We start from the raw sequence: 21,125 nt of genomic DNA, 5'->3' as shown, positions 1-21,125 counted from the left end.
TGTAAATAACTTGTGATGGATAACTGAGAAAACATAAATAAACCTATATATATATATATATATATATATATATATATATATATATATATATATATATATAGACCGTCTTTCCCCGAATATAAGACACTCCATTCAGTGGCTGAATGGAGTAATGGTTAAGGGCTCTGCCTCTGACACAGGAGACCTGGGTTCGAATCTCGGCTCTGCCTGTTCAGTAAGCCAGCACCTTTTCAGTAGGAGACCTTTGGCAAGTCTCCCTAACACTGCTACTGCCTATAGAGCGCGTCCTAGTGGCTGCAGCTCTGGCGCTTTGAGTCCGCCAGGAAAAAAGCGCGATATAAATGTTCTGTGTTGTTTGTTTGTTATATTCTTTTTGGGGAGAAAATTAGTGCTAGGGCTTATTTTCGGGGGTGGGAGGGGCTAGACGCTGTGTGTATGGGGAGGCTCTTACGGCAACTCCCTTGTGGCTGCGTCCCCCTCCGTTCCTAGTAATTCCTCCGGTGGTGGCGGCAGCAGTGGCATTGTATTTCAACTGTGAGGGCGCCCTTTGATCCTCTCGCAGTACGCTAGGTCGGGCTCTGCGGCATTTTGTGTTCAACTATGTTATCTTTGACTAATAGTTAACGGTTTTTGAATAGCAGAAACATTTAAGTGTGACAAACATGCAAAAGAATAAGAAATCAGGAAGGGGGCAAATAGTTTTTCACACCACTGTGTGTGTGTATATATATATATATATATATATATATATATTTATTTATTTATTTTTTCCATGAAGGGGAATCATAATTTAGCATAGACATAACATTTTAGTAGTGTCCTGTGTGAGAATATGTCAGATGCGAGATGTGTTTTTGAGCTAAATATAAAGTCATAATTGTGGCCTACACTTTGTAGAGCCAATGAAAACAAGACTGTAGGAAGTACCCAACAGATATAGAATAATTACAAATTAAAAAAGTAAATTGAACATAATTTAAAGACACAATTTCATGCATTACCTGATCATGCAAGCTTTATTCAAAGGAACACATTTTGTTGCGTAACATAGTGTTTGAATCCTATGCAGTATGTGAAAAAGTATCCTTTGTGGTGCAAGTTGGTTTGCATTCCTTTTCAGAATTTAATTATTCTGTACAGGTTCCTTCTAACGTCTAGAAATTTCCCATTAGGCCCATAAAAAGATGTAAAACTTGAACAGAGGTTCTAACCCTTTCACATCTATCTGTAGCAAAGTAACAATCCCACTCTAAAAATGGAGCTCATTAGTCACAGAAGTCCAAACATCCACTCTGCGTTGTCTGAACGATCAAAAGATGGTGAAAAAAAATCACATCAATATTATCTAACAAATATTTCAGCATCTTCCCTTTTACTGTGCTTAAAAAAATCATTAGCAGTCTATTTTTTCTTCCATTAAAGTACAGCCCATATTGCAAAGGACAGCCATGAATCCTTGATAGAAATGCAGAACGTCAAGATGTCCTTCACCTGGTGCCCTTGTTTTCAAATACACTGAATTTGTATAAATTATTCAGTATATATGAAGTCATATTCTCTACTATAATGTTGATGAATCGTATCATTCTCAATCACTGTTTATTCATTTAACTTTAGTAGTGTTGTATTAAAATGCAAAAAGTGTGAAAGGTCTTGAGGGTTTCTAATGACCTTGGGTCTCATTTTTTATTTTACATCCTTTATGCTGTCATCTATTGCATCTTAACCAACCTCTTTTCACTATTTCTTTAATGTCAAACTATGGAAGCCAAATATTGATAGCTTATTATTTTTGACACCTTTTAAAAATACATCAATGCCTGCACTATAGACTTGTAAAGTTACCGTAATTCCTTTCCTACCAACCTATCTCCAATGATCTGAGAAAATGACAATATGCTTTTCACATTAATTTTCGTGAAAACATTTTAAATTCTATTTTCAAATAAAAATGCCATTGAAAATAAGATTCAACATTTTTCAAAATCACATTTTTGAACATTGTTGTGGTAAAAACATTGTGTTTTAGCAGTAAAAAATATTAGGGTTTCACAGTAAAACATTTTTTTGCACTTTTGCGATAAACACAAATATACAAGCACATTTTATCTAAATCAAAAATGGCATTTTTGATTAAAGATCAAAAACATTAAAATATTAAATTATTGCTTTGTGAACTTCAAACATGAATTTCTAGAAACATTTGCGGGCTACATAGACTTTAATGGCAGGCGAACAGCTGCCAATTTTAGTGGTTAATAGCAAATCCCCTTTACGTGCTAGAAACACCAAATTTTTTGGGTATGTGGAGGAGGACAATGGGTGGAAGAGGAAACAAAATTTCAAAAAGACCTTATAGTTTTTGAGAAAGTTGATTTTAAAGTTACAGGGAAACAAAATAGCAGCCTATAGCAAAGTCACTGTGCTGAAATAGCGGCCACCCTTGCTGTCACCCTGGAGCACCTATAGCACCATCCAGGGTGACAGCATGCGTGGGCATTATAAGTGTGGTATGTGGGGAGGAGAGCAGAGCCAAGCTCGCAAGATTAGAGGATATTGAAGCATTGCAAGATGAGAATATTTTCTTAAAGGTACAGGTAAGGTTAATTAAGAATAATAAAGGACTTTTCTCGTTGTCGTGTTTTTATTTCATTTAACCCTTTGTGGAAATGGGTGAGGGGTATTTTGTATTTTTGGGTGAGGGGTATTTTGTCTATACTCATTTCTACTGGGATGGGGGTGGACATCTGGGGTGCCCTTCTTAAAGGGGACTTAATGCCACCATGAACCCACTCCCCAGGGCGTTGTCGCCCCACCTCCTCTTGGGGCACCGAAGGTGGGGAAGAGTCCCTTGTCCATGGGTTGGACAAGGGCTCTGGGGGGAGAGGGAAGCTTGGCTGCCCCTCCCCCCAGAGCCCCCCCATACCATGGACAATGCTTGCTGGTATAGCTCAGGGTGCGAAGCCCCATGCAGCCGAGGCTCCGCATTCTGGCTATCTCAGCCTGGTTAAAGTGGCTCGGGAGGGAGGACCCCACATCAATGTTTAAAAATTTCCCCACACTCTGCGCATAAAAAATTAAAAAATACATGTTAATACATTATATGACATTTTAGTGCAGTGACTTTGCTATAGGCTGCTATTTTTTTTCCTCTTGTACCCACTGTTCTACTCCCCATACCCAGAAAATTTGGGGTTTCTAGCACATAAGGGGGCTTTGCTATTCAGTGCTAAAGGCGGCAGCCAGGGAAACATTTCCAACACTCTGCACGAAATCTTTAAAATCAATTTTCTCAAAAACTATAAGGTCATTTTGAAAAATGTTTTTCCTCTTGTACCCACTGTCCTCCTTCACGTATCCATCAAATTTGGTGTTTCTAGCATATAAGGGGGCTTTGCTATTAACCACTTGAGGACCCACCCTTTACCCCCCCTTAAGGACCAGCGCTGGTTTAGCTGATCTGTGCTGGGTGGGCTGTGCAGCCCCCAGCACAGATCAGGGTGCAGGCAGAGCGACCAGATCGCCCCCCTTTTTTCCCCACTAGGGGGATGATGTGCTGGGGGGGTCTTATCGCTCCTGCCTGGGTGTTGCGGGGGGGGGGGGGGGCACCTCAAAGCCCCCCTCCGCGGCAAAATTACCTCCCTCCCTCTCATCCCTGTCCCCCCTGGCAATCTGGGCTGCACAGGATGCTATCCGTCCTGTGCAGCCAGTGACAGGCTGTCCCCTGTCACATGGCGGCGATCCCCGGCCGCTGATTTGCCGGGGATCGCCGATCTGCCTTACGGCGCTGCTGCAGCTCCGTACAATGTAAACAAAGCGGATTGTTTCCGCTTGTGTTTACATTTAGCCTGCGAGCCGCGACCGGCGGACCGCAGGCTATTCACGAAGCCCCCCGCCGTGAATTGACAGGAAGCAGCCGCTCGCGCGAGCGGCTGCTTCCTGATTAATTAGCCTGCAGCCGGCGACGCAGAACTGCGTCGCTGGTCCTGCAGTTGCCACTTTGCCGACGCGTGGTATGAGTGTCAGCGGCTGCTAAAAGTCAGCGGCTGCTAAAAGTTTTCTCACATTCAGAATCAATTTTTCTCAAAAACGATAAGATCTTTTTTATAAGTTTTTTTCCTCTTGTACCCACTGTCGGCCTCCTCCACATACCCTGAAAATGTGGTGTTTCTAGCACTTAAGGGGGCTTTGCTATTAACCACTTAAGTCAGCGGCAAGGGACTTCAATATAAAAAGTGCAAACGCACATTTTTGTTAAAAAAATTTACATAAGACACGAACAGCGAACAGCTCATGTTTGCAGCGAACTGTTCTCCCGGCAAACTGTTTTGAACATTTCTATTTTTGATGCGAAAATTCGTTAGTAAAACTGGCCCCACTCACCCATCCCGCAAACAGCAGGTAAATAAAGTTGCTATGAAAAAACATTCAAAAGTATTTAATTCTAATTGGCTGCAGTCAAAAGCTTACCTTGATTTCTAGAGAGGAAGTAGCATGTCATAAAAGTACCCTGAAACAATCCACAATGTCACATTGTCTACTGAACAATCTTTGTTTTGTTACTTTATGAATTCCATGCTGTTATTCTTCAGATGAGCATCAAAGATGCCTTTTCTCATGATTAAACACACCTGTTTATGAAGTTGTTATGAAGACGTCATCAAGCCGGGACCGGATATTCGGCATAGCGGGGCTGACTGCAGAGCGGGGATCGGAGGCTCGTGCTTCAGGATAGTCGCAGGAACAAGGTAAGGTGAGTGAGGCTGCTTGCTGGAGGATTTTTGTAACTATTTATGCACGGAGGGGGCTGCCTGATAGGGGGGGGGGCATCTGGCTACCGATCCTGGGGGAGGGGAGGGGGTATTTAAAAGGGGAGCTAACTGGGGGGGGGAGTGTCTAATAAGGCACATCTGGTTACCCTGGGGGGAGGATAATGTAATACCGGGGGCACATTTGGCTATGATGGGGGGCCGGTGCTAATCCTGGGGGCATATCTGGCTAAAATGGGGGAATGCTGATCCCAGGGGCAGATCTGGCTAGAATTAGGGGCACTATTCTTATAGGCGCATCTGATGATCTATGCTGGGGGTTTCAAATGCAGGGGACACATCTGACTATACTGGGGGGGCTTATATTGGGGACATATCTGACTATCCTGGGTGGGCTGATACTGGGGACACATCTGGCTATCTATTCTGGGGGACATAATACTAGTGACATGGTTTTTATGACAGTAGCACTTTTTATTTTTAAGCTGGAACCGATAAAAACTGAGAGATCATGCATTTTTAATTTTTTTCCTCTTTTTTCCCATTAAAATGAATAGAAAACAACTATTTTCTTAGTACAAAATACCCCCCAATGAAAGCCTAGTAGGGATAAAGTTATTACTGATTAACTAGGGTCATGGCTAAAACATCAAAAAGGCTCTGGTCCATAAGGGGGAAACAAGGTCAGGATGCGAAGTGGTTAAGTAACAATCTTGCTTATTACTATATGTTTTCCCATACTTCTTTTCCATATATGATTTCTGCTGCCTATTTATTTTTTGTGTGTCTACATGGGAGTTGTCATCTAGTTGGTGACATCAGCACTACACTCAAAACAGGGACAATGCAAAGTATTTTTAGCATGCTGTGTGCAATAACTTAAAGGGATACTGTAGGGGGGGTCGGGGGAAAATGAGTTAAACTTACTAGGGGCTTCTAATGGTCCCCCGCAGACATCCTGTGCCCACGCAACCACTCACCGATGCTCCAGCCCCGCCTCCGGTTCACTTCTAGAATTTCAGACTTTAAAGTCAGAAAACCACTGCACCTGCGTTGCCGTGTCCTTGCTCCCACTGACGTCACCAGGAGTGTATAGCACAAGCCCAGTATGGTCTGTGTCTGTGCAGTACACTCCTGGTGACATCAGCGGGAGCGAGGACACGGCAACGCAGGCGCAGTGTTTTTCAGACTTTAAAGTCTGAAATTCCAGAAGTGAACCGGAGGCGGGGCCAGAGCATCGGTGAGTGGCTGCGCGGGCGCAGGATGTCTGCAGGGGACCATTAGAAGCCCCGGGTAAGTTCAACTCATTTTCCCCAGACCCCTTACAGTATTCCTTCAAGCATGTTATTTGAAGTAGTTAATATTCACAACTAAAATAGGATCTCTTAAAGGGACTCCGAGCTCAGAGTAAAAATAAAATTTGAACTTACCCGGGGCTTTCTCCATCCCAGCCCTGGTCGGGACGTCCCACGCCGGCCTCCTGGCTCTTCTCCCGGCGGCTGTCCGCATAGCGCGGACAGGCCGGTCTCCCGGGCGACACTGGCGAGTGTCGGGACTTCTCCTTCCGTATACGTCACGAATGACGTCACACGCCGGCGGCCGCGCGTCATGACGGCAGCCGGCGTGACAGCACGGCGCATGTGCGATTAAACCGCGCATGCGCCGTGCTGTCACGCCGGCCGCCGTCATGACGCGCGGCCGGCGTGTGACGTCATTCGTGACGTATACGGAAGGAGAAGGCCCGACACTCGCCAGTGTCGCCCGGGGGAACGGCCTGTCCGCGCTATGCGGACAGTCGCCGGGAGAAGAGCCAGGAGGCCAGCGTGTGACGTCCCGACCAGGGCTGGGATGGAGAAAGCCCCGGGTAAGTTCAAATTTTATTTTTACTCTGAGCTCGGAGTCACTTTAACTATTTTGTTTGCAAAAGTGAGAGGTTGGATTCTGTCCTTTTTGTCCTGGAAAGATTTAATGTAAACTGTAAGTAGGTATAAATCATAGTCAATGAATCACTTCTGTATACTCTCTTTGCCGTTTTTCATCTACCATTCTGTGTCATCAGTCGGCGGATGTCTGTGAAAACTTTTTTTCTGGGACATTTTAAGAAAAATTGGCCGCAGGACTTATGATCAGTATCTTGTTAGTAAGACCTGTGGGCAGTTTTAACAAAGAGACACAGCCCAGTACTGCAGGGGGAGGGGTTATAGGCTGCTGTAGATCTAGATTCACACTTGTTTTAAAAACGTATCCGTGGCTCTGTTTTTTGGCCCTGATCAAAAACGGAGCCAAGGATACCAATGTTAAAAAAGCAGCCTTCTCCACTAAAAAAAAAAACGGATCCTTCTTGTTCAGGGAGATCCGTTTTGAAAAACTGAACGGATGGTCTGGATTTGCATGATTTTCACAGACTGCACATGGATTTGGATACACAGAGGGCTAGTGAAGGGCAATAGGAAAACAGATCCCCTCTAAACAGGCAGCTTTGGACACAAAAAAGGATCCATTTTCTGTGTCCCAGCCTTTGGATGGGGAGGGGGCCGCAATGCTGGAGGAGGTAGCAGCCAGGACAGGGGGGTCAGAAGTCAGTGGGGTTGCCCCACCCTCACCTAGATCCCCCGTCCCCGCTCCCCCTCCATCTACTTTGCGCAAAAGTTGTTCAAGTGTATGTAGGCGGCAAGTGGGGAGCTTACCTTCTTGTCCTCCGCTCGCTGCGTCACTTCCTGCAATATCGCCCTCCGAAAGTATAGAGGGCGGCATTGCAGGAAGTCAAACAGGGAGCAGTAGAATGCAAAGAAGGTAAGCTCCCCACTCGCCGCCTACAAACATTTGTACAACTTTTGCGCAAAGTAGCTGGAGAGGGAGCGGGGACAGAGGACCCAGGTGAGGGGGGGGGGGGGGTGGTGGGGGCTGACCCCCCTTCCCAGCCGAACGCTGACCCCCCCGCCCTGGCTGCTTTCCCCTCCAGCATGGTGACCCCCTCCTACCACAGGCTGGGCATACGTTTCCCCGGTCTGAATATGTATGCTTTAAAGGATACCCCAACTGAAATGTGACATGATGAGATAGACATGTGTATGTACAGTGCCTAGTACACATATAACTATGCTGTGTTCCTTTTTTTCTTTCTCTGCCTGAAATAGTTAAATATCAGGTATGTAAGTGGCTGACTCAGTCCTGACTCAGACAGGAAGTGACTATAGTGTGACCCTCACTGATAAGAAATTCCCCTTTTTTATCTCTTTCTTGCTCTCAGAAGCCATTTCCTGCTAGAAAAGTGTTTTATAGTTGGAATTTCTTATCAGTGAGGGTCACACCGTAGTCACTTCCTGTCTGAGTCAGGACTGAGTCAGCCACATGCATACCTTCCATTTAACTCTTTCAGGCAGAAAAAGAAAAAAAGGAACACAGCATAGTTATTTGTGTACTAGGCACTGTACATACACATGTCTATCTCATTATGTCACATTTCAGTTGGGGTATCCTTTAAGTACATTTTTTTTAAAAAGGAAAATCGGAGGAAAAAAAATTTCACCAAATCGGATCCGTTTAAAACGGATCCAATCTGCTATGGACAAGAGTGGACCTAGCCTACGTCTAGACAAAAAAAAATTATATATATATATCCATATATATATATATATATATATATATATATATATATATATATATATATATATATATATATATATATATATATATATATATATATATATTCTACAAATTCTACAAAATTAATTCCTTTCTTATTGACTATCTAATATCATTTCAATTTGAATTTGCAAAAGTAAAATTCAAATCAGTGTAAGTGTGTATTTCTAATGTTAAATGTATATACATAGACGTTATTCCATAAAAATACAGAAGACAGAATCTACCTATCATGTTTGTCTGCAGCGTCTGCAGTACTGCAAGTAGATTTTTCTCTTGTGTATAATATGGGCTTAAAATTAGAATATTTATTGAGAGATTACCAAGGAACTACTACTGTCAGTGCTCACAAGTCAGGGTACCAATTCTTTACAAAAGGAAGATGATTGGTTATTAAAATAAATTCCTAGAAAATGCAGGAAAAATAAAAAATTATTGGATAATATAGCCATTCAAATATCAATCTGTTGAAAGAAACGAGTTTGAGATATTCCAATATCCCACACGCCTTCTGCTTGTAAAAGATTGTGAAACAGTATTTATTTTTAAGGATATCATAAATAAGGCAAAGTGGTAGCAGGTCCACTACAATATCAGCAGAAGATTGGTTATCAAATACAGAGCACATTTTTATGGCCCAATATACAGTGTGCCAATTTCATTTATTAACATATCCAGTAAAATTTTCACAAAGCCTCTCTATCCTATTACAATCATCTGGTGCCACCTGCAGGACTTGGGATGACAGGAAAAATAAACGACTGCATTTGAGTGTACTTTAATTTGCTTTGAAATAATCCACAGCTTGACCTCAGTCTTTTTTTCCTTTTAAAAAGCACAGATGATTATATGTACAAAAAAATGTTAATCTTAAAAAATGTTAATGCTAATCTGCCATTTTTAAAAAAATATTTCTGCAAAGTCTCTAACGAAATCAAAGAAATAAATGTGGATTCATTTCTTTATCATAATGATGGTGATTAGATGCTGCAGCTTTAGTCACAGGTTGGTCATTAAAACTACAAATTGACATCAACCATTTAATTACCAACAGCCTTATAGCAGCTCCAAGTCTCTCTTGAAGATCACTGGAAGTTTGGCCATGGGTCAACAGGCAATTGCCATAGCTTTACTGGTACTTTACAGCCAGTGTTACTAAACATCTTCAAATTAAGGAAAACAGTCTATAAAGACTAGTCTCCCTGCCCCCATATATTGTCTCCATAACTGACACCGAGAATTCCATAAAGCAGGGATGTTTTTTAATATGTGTACTGCATGTGTGCAATTTGGGTGGCATAAACCCAATCTGAGGGGCCTGACGCTCAGCTATCTTCAAACTTTCAATGATCTGGACAGAAAGTGATGGGGAAATAGTGTACTTTATGATTACTACTACAAAATTTTGACAGTAACTCTGATTCTTTTCAACACTATAAACAAATGAAAAAATGATAGTTAGCTGCACCTAAAACATACATTTGGTATATAATACAAAATGTTAACTCAAAATCATACTGCACCAATATGCCAATCATGGGGTGAGCTATAAAGCTGTTACATGGTATAAAGGCCCTTCAGACCATATGTGTTCCTGTTGCATAAAGCCCTGCTCACATTTTATCCAACACACACACAAAATATCCTGCAAAGGCCACTTGACTGAGAGACATTCAAAAAGCGTGCTTGCTAATTTGGACACCTAATTCACTGCAATACAAATCTCCTTATTAACTGTGTTAACTGTATAACCACTTTATCCATGACTACAGTATATCTACATCCTCTGTGACTTCATCTAAGCCACAAGGATGTAGATATACATCTTGTAGCTAAAGCACAGCTGTGCATGGTTGGGCATTGCGCCTGTGCATACCTCTGGCACTATCTGATACAGCACTAATTGTTCAAATGAAATATATGTTCCCTGAGCCAATAAGACTGATTTTTACCATTAAAATGCTTTTTACTGCTCAGTTCATAGTTAAAAATACCCACTGTAGCATTATTTCAGTTGCAAATATCCTCACCATAAATTGTGACAGGAACATAATCTAAGTTTTGTGATAAACTGTAAAAATATCAAAACAAAGTTTGTGTTTTTTATCTATAGTCACACTTTTTATTTTTAAACTGGAACTGGTAAAACTGAGAAATATTTTTTTTTCTATTTTAATCCATTAAAATGCATAGAAAACAAAATTGTTCAAGGGAAAAAATGCCAAGCAACGAAATCCTAGATTGTCTTGAAAAAAAGATATATCTTTAATTTAGATGCCATAAATACGGATACAGTTATTGCTGTTTAAATAGGGACACAGCAGATGTTTTGGGTAAATTTTGGGTATGCAGGTTAATTGCGTCCGCTCAGGTAAATTTCAGCATTTACAGGCTTTGGGTAAATTACTGCTTTATAGCCCTGTAATTGGTGACTTTAAAGCCGCTTGGGTAAATTGTGGCTTCATAGCCTGGAAAGGTTAGCGTTAGGAGTAGCTGGAGAAGGTTAGTTTAAGGCATATATAGGGGGAAGGTTAGTGTTAAGAGTAGGTGGGAATAGGTTAGTGTAAGGCATATAAAGGAGGAAGGTTAGTGTTAGGAGTAGGTGGGGGAGGTTAGTGTTATGCATATACAGTATAAGTAAAGATGGTGTTAGAAGTAGGTGGGATGAGGTTAGTGTTAGGCATATAAAGTGGGAAGGTTAGAGTTAGGAGTAGGTGGAGGGAGAGTTAATATTAGGCATAGATAGGGGATGGCTAGGTAACAGTGAGAGATAGCAGAATATTGGTATAATTACTGATATTCAACTATCAGGGTGTAACGATCTGCTTAGCTGGCTGCACGGGCAGACAGCTGTTTGTCCATTCCTTAAGTCTGAGGGCTGCAGGTCTTTGGAAAAGAGACCTGTCTTTGCTTTACAAGTTTCAGACCTGCTTTGCTGCTGAGGAATTTGCATACACTTGTCATGCAAATTGCCTAGCTGCCTCCTTTGAAGGCTGGCAGTATAAATACCATGTTCTCCCAGAATCCTTTGCTGGTCATTTTCATGGTTTGTTACTGATGAACTCTCCTAGAGTATCAGCTCTGTTTGTTTGTTAAAGTTTATCTTAGAGTAATTCCTTGGGACTGCACTAGGCAGCTCTTCTAGTGCAGTCAGGTTGCATTATCTGTTTTGCCTGTGTTGTCTCTCTGCTACAATTGTCCTGTTGCCAGCGGCGGTCGACAGAAAATCGTTCTGTCTGTCTGGGAGCGTAGGCCAGAGCTGCGGTTGCTACTGGCTGCTCCATCTGTCTGGATCGCACTTGCCCTAGTGGTAGTGGCAGTGCCTCCTTCTGTATTCTGTCTGTCTGGGAGTGTAGGCCAGAGCTGCGGTTGCTACTGGCTGCTCCATCTGTCTGGATCGCACTCGCCCTAGTGGTAGTGGCAGTGCCTCCTTCTGTATTCTGCCTCAGGGGTGCTAACCAGAGCAGCGGTTGCTACTGGTAGCCCCATCTGTTTGTCTGTCTGGATCGCACTCGCTCTAGCGGTAGCAGCGGTGGTTCCTTCTGAACTCTGTCTGGGAGTGTAGGCCAGAGCTGCGGTTGCTGCTGGCTGCTCCTTCTCTCTGTCTTGTCTGATACGAATGCTTGCTGTAGGCTCGGTGAGGTAACCGTTTAGCAAGCGTTCGCGTACTCTATTTCGTGTTGTGTGCCATTGGTTAGTTAGGGTGGCACGCTTATCACTGGGTGCCTAACGCGCAGTGATCGTGCTTAAACGCGTTCGCTGTTGCGAATGAGTGCGGTGTTCGCGTTTAGCTAGCGTTTGTTATTTTCTTTATCTCTGATTGTTGTTTGCTGTGCCTTTGCTACTCTCGTGCTCTGTTCTGTTCGGCCTTTGTCACTTCTGGCAATCGCTTCTCTCTTGCGATTGCGTTCCTGCTTTGTTTCCTGCGGATGTGTGTTCACCGTCGCTGGGTGGCGACTAGATTGGGGAACACACATTTAGTCTGTCTCTGTGCTCTCTCTCTTTGAGGGCTATCGTGCCCTACATTGCTTTATTCGTACAATTCCCATCTGGCATCTGTGGCCATGCAGAGGCTGTGCTCGTCTGCACTCCACAGCTCCATCTGCCGGTGGGAATAACCCTCTACTGGTGCATTGCATCCAAGCTGGGTACTATCTAATTATACGCTTGTGGAGGATTTCCGCCGTGTCAGCGCACATCTTGTGCGCCACGGAAATAGAAACCCGCAAACATTACACAGGGATGATGAATAGTAGAATATCAGTAAAATAACCAATTTTCTACACCATTTCCTGGTGCCCATTTTACCAGCTACAAATTAGAATAACAGCTGTATCCAGCGCTACCGATTGCTATTTTTACATGTACGCACTTGACTGTGCTTGTCCCTCAAGCCAGATTGCATTGGCCCTCTTCTGTAAGCTAGAGCCAGCACAATGTCATCCAGGCACAGACCCCAAGGAGCGCCAATCCCTGATTTGTAAAAGTTGCTTACACTCACACACACACATGCAAAGAGCACAAACACACCATACATACTCATACCACATAGTTCAGTATCTGATATGAGTATGTATGGTGTGTTTGTGCACATTGTAGATACACAGCCACTCATCCATGCGCAATAGGTACATACACACTATATGTAATAGGTACACACACTATAAGCACACACACTCACACCCTATATACACATACTGTACACACTTCACAGAAACATACACAATGTACAGTCTCTCCTCTCCCAAACTTACACACATTGCTATCTATTAACAGCCTGTGTTGTGAGGGAGTCATAACTCACATATCAGGACACATGTTTACACAGTGCTTGGTACTTGGCTTCTACTACAAAAAGAGTAATTGCCCAGAATTGGAATGCCTCCTATCTCCCTATTGATGATGTGTTCTTTTTGCTCTCCCAGATAATGTTAGCTAACCACATTTCTACCAAAAAGTGGATAACATGACAGGGTTTTATAATACTTGGCCCTGCTTAATAGCTTTCTTACACCCTGCATAATTTTTAAAAAGTACACCCAGGCCCGGACTTACATCACAGGAGCCTACAGACACACGTGTCCATGTAGACTTTGCCCACGAGGAACCTACAAACCCCCGCTGAAACATACCGCAAGTGTGCTGGCTGGCCTGGCTGTCACTTCTCCCTTACTTCCATTGCTCGTCATGGGTAGCTACAGGTGCCATTTAGTATTAGGCAGCCAGAGGTACCCTCAGTATTAAGTAGCTAGAGGTGACCCACAGTACTAGGTAGCTAGAGGTGTCCCTAGATGAAGGTAGCTCTCATCATTGGAATGCTAAGAGTCGGATGAGTAACCTCTAATGTTCACTCCAATCGGGACTCTGCATAGGGAAGGAGTGAAGGAGGCGCTCGGGGAGAGGAGTGAGCCACCTTTCAATCACCAGGAACTTGTAGGCACCTGCCAACAGTACCTTATGGTAAATCCGGCCCGGGTACACCTGGTCTTATTTATCACTTTGTCTTTGAAGTACCTGAGCACTCTTACTCCTTTTCATAATATATAACACCCCTGCACTCCTCCTAAACATAAAACACTATTACTCCAGTATATTTTAACACCCAACATAAATGCCTACATGCCCCCTTAGTGAACTGAACACTAGTCCTAGCGGAAAAAAACATCATGGGTTCATTAAAAGCCATTGCCTTATTTTGCATCACAGGAGTTATAGGGTAAGATTCTGTACTACTAGTTAAGAGGATTATTCATGGTACATTTAGATGTCAGTGCCTTTTATATTGTACTTCTAGATGTTTTCTAAAAAGAAAAAAAAAGAAAAAAAATGGACTGCTTTTAAGTGGCCAAGATTAACCATCCTTGTCTGAGCAGCCATAATTGCTGCTGCATTCATTATACACAGAAAATATTTATGTATTTTATAAACCTAGGACCTACAGGCCAGGATTTGTATATAAAAAAAAGTTCCCAGCAAAGGCACTATGGCAAAAAAACCTTTAACCACTTCAGGACCATTGGCTCGCTTCCCCCCTCCCCCCCAAGTGACCAGGCTACTTTTTTACAATTAAGGCCATTGCAGCTTTAACAGCTTGTTGCAGGGCCATACAACTTAGCATACAAATGCACCTGCCCCCTTTTCTGCCCACCAACAGAGCTTTCTGTTGTTGGGCTGTAATCGCTGCTGCCATCAGTATTTTTTTTTTTTTAGTAATTTTCTTTTTTATTAAAATCGAGTATTTTTTTTCACCCTCCCACCGACAGCCAATCAGCAGGATCGTCTCTCATAGGCAACAGTGCATGAGAGCGATCCTTTTTCTTTGTCCTCCAGGGGACAGCCAAGTGACAGGGCTGTCCCCAGTACAGCACTGCACTGGATCGCAGCGCTGTACAACAAAAATAAAATTTCAGTCTGCTAGCGGCGCAGCAGACTATTGACAAAGCGGAGCTCCATCACTTAAGCCCAGATGTGCATGCATCGGCGCAAACAATCCCCGCTAACCTCCTCCCCTTAGATCAACTTGACGCCTATCGGCGTTAGGCGGTCCTGGGGGAGCCACCTTCCCAACGCCTATAGGCGTTAGGCAGTCGGGAAAGGGTTACATTTTTAAATTCATATTTACAACTCTACATAAATTGCAATTTTTTCCCACAGTAGATGTAATAATAATTTTCAATTTTCAATGTAGCTGTCACTTACAGTAGGAACAATAGTCAACCAATTCTGAACCTTTTACTGTCTGGCTTTAGTCCATCTACGCCTTGGGGATTGTTAGGATTACTTTTATTTAAAAAAAAAAAAGCAAATTGAAAAAAAAAGAAAATAGGCGAGAGAAAAAGCACTTCTTGAATGGCAACTGCTCAGTTAAACTGCAGGAATAGTGTGCACATCAGTAGGTAACGTGTCTAGTATCTTTGTATAGATCGATTCTAGGGAGTGCTTTTGAAACAATTAAAATAAACTTTGAGAATACTACATGAGGAGATAGACTAATCAATTTACTTATTAAAGAGACTCTGTAACCTCAAAAACATCCCCTGGGGGGTACTCACCTCGGGTGGGGGAAGCCTCCGGATCCTAATGAGGCTTCCCACGCCGTCCTCTGTCCCACGGGGGTGTCGCTGCAGCCCTCCGAACAGCCGGCGACAGACCCGACTGTAAAATCAATATTTACCTTTGCTGGCTCCAGCGGGGGCGCTGTGGCTGCTTTCCGCTCCGAACTACACGGAAATACCCGATCTCAGTCGGGGCCGCTCTACTGCACAGGCGCCGGAAACTTGCGCCTGCGCAGTAGAGCAGACCCGACGGCGATTGGGTATTTCCATGTAGTTCGGAGCCGACAGCCATCAGAGCGCCTGCGCAGGAGCCGGGAAGGTAAATAATGACGTCATCTTGTACGGAGGGCTGCAGCGAGACCCCCGTGTGACAGAGGACGGCGTGGGAAGCCTCATTAGGATCCGGATGCTTCCCCCACCCGAGGTGAGTACCCCCCAGGGGATCTTTTGATGTTACAGATCCTCTTTAAGTGACAGCTACACAGTAACTAAAGTACAATGCCTTTACTCTGGTACAAATGTATGTATGTGCCTATATGAATTTTAAACGTTACAATTTTTCACCATAGTGCCCCTTTAAGACTGCAAAGACTATTTTACTAACCTTTTAGGAACAACCATTATGTTTCAATATGACCCAAACAAGGACTGCAATCTTTAACCACTTAATAGCAGACAATTTAAAAAATCACCCTTCATATCTCCAGTGGAGATGCCTGTATACCATTTTAGATAACTTTCGTAAATCATACCTATTGTGAAGACGAAAAAACTGATAAGATACAATAAGCAAGAAAAATCAATATTTCAGCAGCTTGCACTGAGGCTTTGATTCTAACATTAAAATATGCTTGATGCATCGGATAGCCACAAGCATTAAATATTTCTCCTGTAAAATTACAAGCTCAGTATTGTTATATGATTAGCATCTCTTGCCATTTAACCCAATTTGATCTGGACTCCAGGCAAAAACTTTGTAAAAGAGCAGGAAAGGTGAGTAAAAGTATTGCTTGAATACTTGTGTTCTCCGTTCAGCAGCAATTTATTTTCCTTAACAAGTAAGCTTTGTTGAATTTAAAAATGTTCAAGTATAAGCATCATATATTAGAAAAAAATGGGAAACATTTCAGAATTAAGCAAAAAAAATTAAAAAAATTTAATCAACGTATGAAGTTGAACTGAAGGTTATAAATAAAATATACGTCGGAAAGCATACTTTACAAGATACCAACTACCGTATATTTTGGCATATAAGACGACTGGGTGTATAAGAAGACCCGCCCCCGCCCCCCCCCCCCCCCCCCAACTTTTCCAGTTAAAATATATAGTTTGGGATATACTCGCTGTATAAGACTACCCCTCTTCTATGAACATATACTGGTGCTGTACTGTATGTGGGGTCCCAGTATATAACAGTATATAGGCGATTGACTGGTTGGATTGATCAACTCTCCCTCTCCCTAAGTGGGTTGGTCAGCTCTCCTTTTCTACCTGTTTCTCAAGAGCGGTATGGAAAAATAGGCCGCGGTGTGCCCATAAAACACCCCTTCTGGCCCACCCTTGTATCCTATTCACCTCTTTCTCTGCCTCTCAGATCTCGCACATATGTGTCTGTGCCGCTTCACTACAGTCCTCAGCAGCAAGATCTGAGAGTCGGAGAGTCGGTAACAGGATGGGGCGTATCACCCGGCATCAATGACACCCAGCGTATAAGATGACCCCTGACTTTTCAGAAGATTTACAAAAGTTAAAAAGTAGTCTTATACGTATATATATATATATATATATATATATATATATATATATATATATATATATATAAAACTGGAAATATAGATATGCCCTTTTAGCATAGGTAAATATTTCCATGTTGTTTAAATACACATTATTTTATTATCAGATATTTCCTCTGTAAATCAATTCCCAAACTCTAAATTTTATAAAACTTCTGCTTTGGGCAACCCCTACTTTTGAAATGTCAATTTATAAAATGGTAGAGCTTTACGTACAGCAACTGTCCACTTTGCTGCAGTTGAGGCCTCTCAATCTCAGTTAAGAAAGTAAATTTTTGGCATCATGGCATAATAATTGTATTCATTTTTTCATATACAGAAAGGTGGTCCAGTTAAATTAAACCCCGTAATACTAACCTAAGAGTCCCTATATTAGCAGTTTCAATCAAACCAGAAATAATTTAATTTAGATAAAAATGTAGGTGGCCTTGCACCCATCGAAAAAGATGCACAAAAGTATCCAGCACAATTTAACAACTAAAATAGTTTTGAGAAATTTAAGGATATATCCTATTTAAATGGACTGGAGTAAAATAAATCTTAATAGGAATAAATCTATTTCTAGCAGAAACCAATGCAGAGTACATCACATTAATCCCAAATTCTCACTCCTCCATCAAAACCTTCCAAGCATCATATTCTGAATTGGAAATACAGACTGTACATTTTTTACACACACACTTTTTATATGTCATTAATTTCACCAGGAAATCCTAAATATCTAAAAATGTTCTATTATTTAACCAGTAAAAAATATTTAAGTATATTACATTTTAAAAGGATCCCCACTCCCCAGGGCAATATCATGAACAGTTTTAATGTTATACTTTTCCTAAATTGCCAGATGAGGAATTAAATAATAATGTGTTAATTTGGATTGAACACACATAAGTGTATAATGATGTTTCCCTTGTGGAATCAGTAGCTAAGGATCATGTGACCCAGTTTTCCAAAGACCTTGCAAACATAATGATATATTCTAATGTATAAACTATTGATGTAGGGTTGTTTAACTCTCTGCATATATATGGTTAGCTTGCCATCCAGAATTCAGCTATATATTATAGTTTTCTAGAAGTGTGAAAGCTGCATATATAATATCTATGTAGTCACTAGTATCCTTAAAGAGACTCTGAAGTCTCTAAAAAAAGTATTTTTATTTCATAAGTATGTTATCCCTAACTAAACTGCCGCATCCTCGCCGCTGTAGACTATCTAAATCCCCCCCTAACTCCCCCCTATCTCTCCCCCGCAAAATTCACAACTTTCTTGGTCGTGGATTTTGCTGCCCTAAGCACTTCCCTGTGAGGCAGGGCTATGAGCTGCAGCCCTGCCTCACATGCATCTGTCAGCTGTGGATCTCCGCCTCTCCCCCGCTCCTCTCAGCGAAGGAAGACTGAGAGGGGCGGGGGAGAGGCGGCGATCTGCCGCTGACAGGCGCGTGTGAGGCAGGGCTGCAGCTCATAGCCCTGCCTCACACGGAAGCACTCCCCGTAGTGTGCCCCGTGGAGTTTGGGGGGATTTAGATAGTTTATAGCGGCGGGGATGTGGCAGTTTAATTAGGGATAACATATTAAACATAATTTTGAAATGAAAATACTTTTTTAGAGACTTCAGAGTGTCTTTAAAGGAGTGATCCAAGGAAAATAAAAATAAAAAATCCACTTACTTGGGGCTTCTTTCAGCCCATGGCATCCATCCTGTGCCCTCACCGCGGCCGACCTCACTAGGTCGGCCTCTGCGTCGGCTCTCTCTGTGCTCCAGTGTGTGGTTCATTGGTTGCACTGACGTCATCTGGACTGTACAGCACAGGCGCAGTAGTTCTGCGCCTGCGCTGTACAGTCCAAATGACGTCAGTGTGACTCTGAGAGCCACTCTCACATGTGCAGTAGGAATCCTGTGCCGAGGTGACCCAGGACCACCAGCATGGAGTGAAGCTTCGGCGTAGGCACTGATCGGCAGGCAGGGGCTGTAGGAAGCCCCAGGTAAGTGTATTGTGGCAAGTGGCAAGTGCTTGGATGTGTCCCTTAAGAAGAATCTTTTGGAATAAGTAAATTAAGGCTAAATTTGTTGCGCACCACAGTCCTATAAAACACTGTTCTATTCAAATTATAGGTAACATTTGTTGTTAATGAATTATAACGTTTTTAGTGTCCAATATCAGCAAAGTAACTAATATGAGATTTTATGTCTATAAAAGATTATACAGACACTTCTTGATGTTGAACAGACTTTATTTAAAGAGGTTTGGGGTGATGTGTAAAGTACGATGCAATATGAATAAGATACCAAATTTGAAATTTCATTTACCTGCACGTTTAACTACTTAAGGACCAAGCTAATTGAAATCTACACCCCGTTTTGGTTGCCACCTGGCTGACAGGGCGTAGATTTCAATTAGCCGCTGCTGCGTGCATCTGCAGTTTCCATCGCTCCCGCCGCCTCTCACAGCAGCTCACTAGTTCTGCCTGTCTCTATGATGGCAGAGTCCTGTAAGCGGGTCAGGAGCCAATTTCATTGGCTCCTGGTCCTGTCTTTCAATTAAGTCACTCCCATTGGCTTACAATGAAAGCGGCTCCTGACCGGCTCACAGGAACTCTGACGTCATAGAGATGGCGGAGTGGGTGGTCCAGGATCCTGACGTGCAGCCATGAAAGCGGTTGCGACAGGTATGTGCAGCGATTCTTCAGTATTCCGTCGGTATTCTGCCGTTTCTGTACCAGCAGTCTCTGGTCCTTAAGGGGGCAGAGACCGCTGGTGGTTAAACTGATGAAACTGAACATCTGACAGATGTACTAAAGTGGTGGCATAAGTCTGTGTTAGCTTTATTACATATAATTACTTGTACACCTTTGGTTTTAATGCTATGTACATAGCCATTTGATTTAGGCTTGGTACACACATAAAAAGGTGTCCAGTTCTGTCCTGTCAGTTCATTTCATCGATATATATATATATATATAAAATTTTGGGGGGTGCCGCCTCCCTCCAAGTGCACACATAAAAGGCGTATACTTCCAGTCCAATCAGGTACAACTGATAGAAATGATGCAGATTTGACAGGACAGGGCAGTACTGGACCAGAAACATGGATATTGAGTGAACCAAGCCTGAATGGATATAAATCTGAGCTTTCCTTTATTTTAAACTAGAAATTGTGGAGCCCCCACACAAAGCAATTTTAATACAATCATTCTAAGCAACTGATTATAAAACTACCATTGTAGTTCACCCATTTTGTAATAGTCAGTGATCCAGTGAATGCTGGTTATTCATTTGCTATATAATCCAACTAACACTACAGTACACAATTCTGATCTTTGCCATTGATAGACAGTGGATAACGGAGTGGTTGAAAGCCATTGCACATAACTCCAAGCAAGCTTCCATTCACTCAGATATTGGGTAAAGTAACCTCATTCCTCCTTTACAGTACTGCTGGAATCCCTCCTACCCCAGAAACACACAATAGCCTACAAATTCAAGGGCGGCATACTACATAGTAAGGCAGTGATCAGAAATTCATGCAAAATAGCTTTTAAAAAATGCATGACTGCTTGCAAGCGATTGAAATCCTGCAGATTCAATTTAGTACCATCAAAATTCCCAAGTGTTTTCATTAAAACAATTTTTTTCATAGGTTTAACTTTATATTGTCTTTTAATGATCCCATGTCAACATGTGTAGCCAGAATAAGATCACCATTCTCACCTAGGGGGAAGGACAGGCTATAGACTTGGTGCCATGCAGTGGGAGGTAAGGGCATTCATAGCCTGCCGGGCAAAATGTGTGTCCTATGCTCTAATTTGCCCTGCTTACATCATTCTTTCTGTTCACTTTTCGAAGGGTTAGTTTCCCCTAAG

This window comes from Hyperolius riggenbachi, chromosome 4 (genome assembly GCF_040937935.1).
Source record: "Hyperolius riggenbachi isolate aHypRig1 chromosome 4, aHypRig1.pri, whole genome shotgun sequence".
NCBI classification, from domain to species: domain Eukaryota; kingdom Metazoa; phylum Chordata; class Amphibia; order Anura; family Hyperoliidae; genus Hyperolius; species Hyperolius riggenbachi.
Note: the sequence above shows the minus strand (reverse complement) of the source record.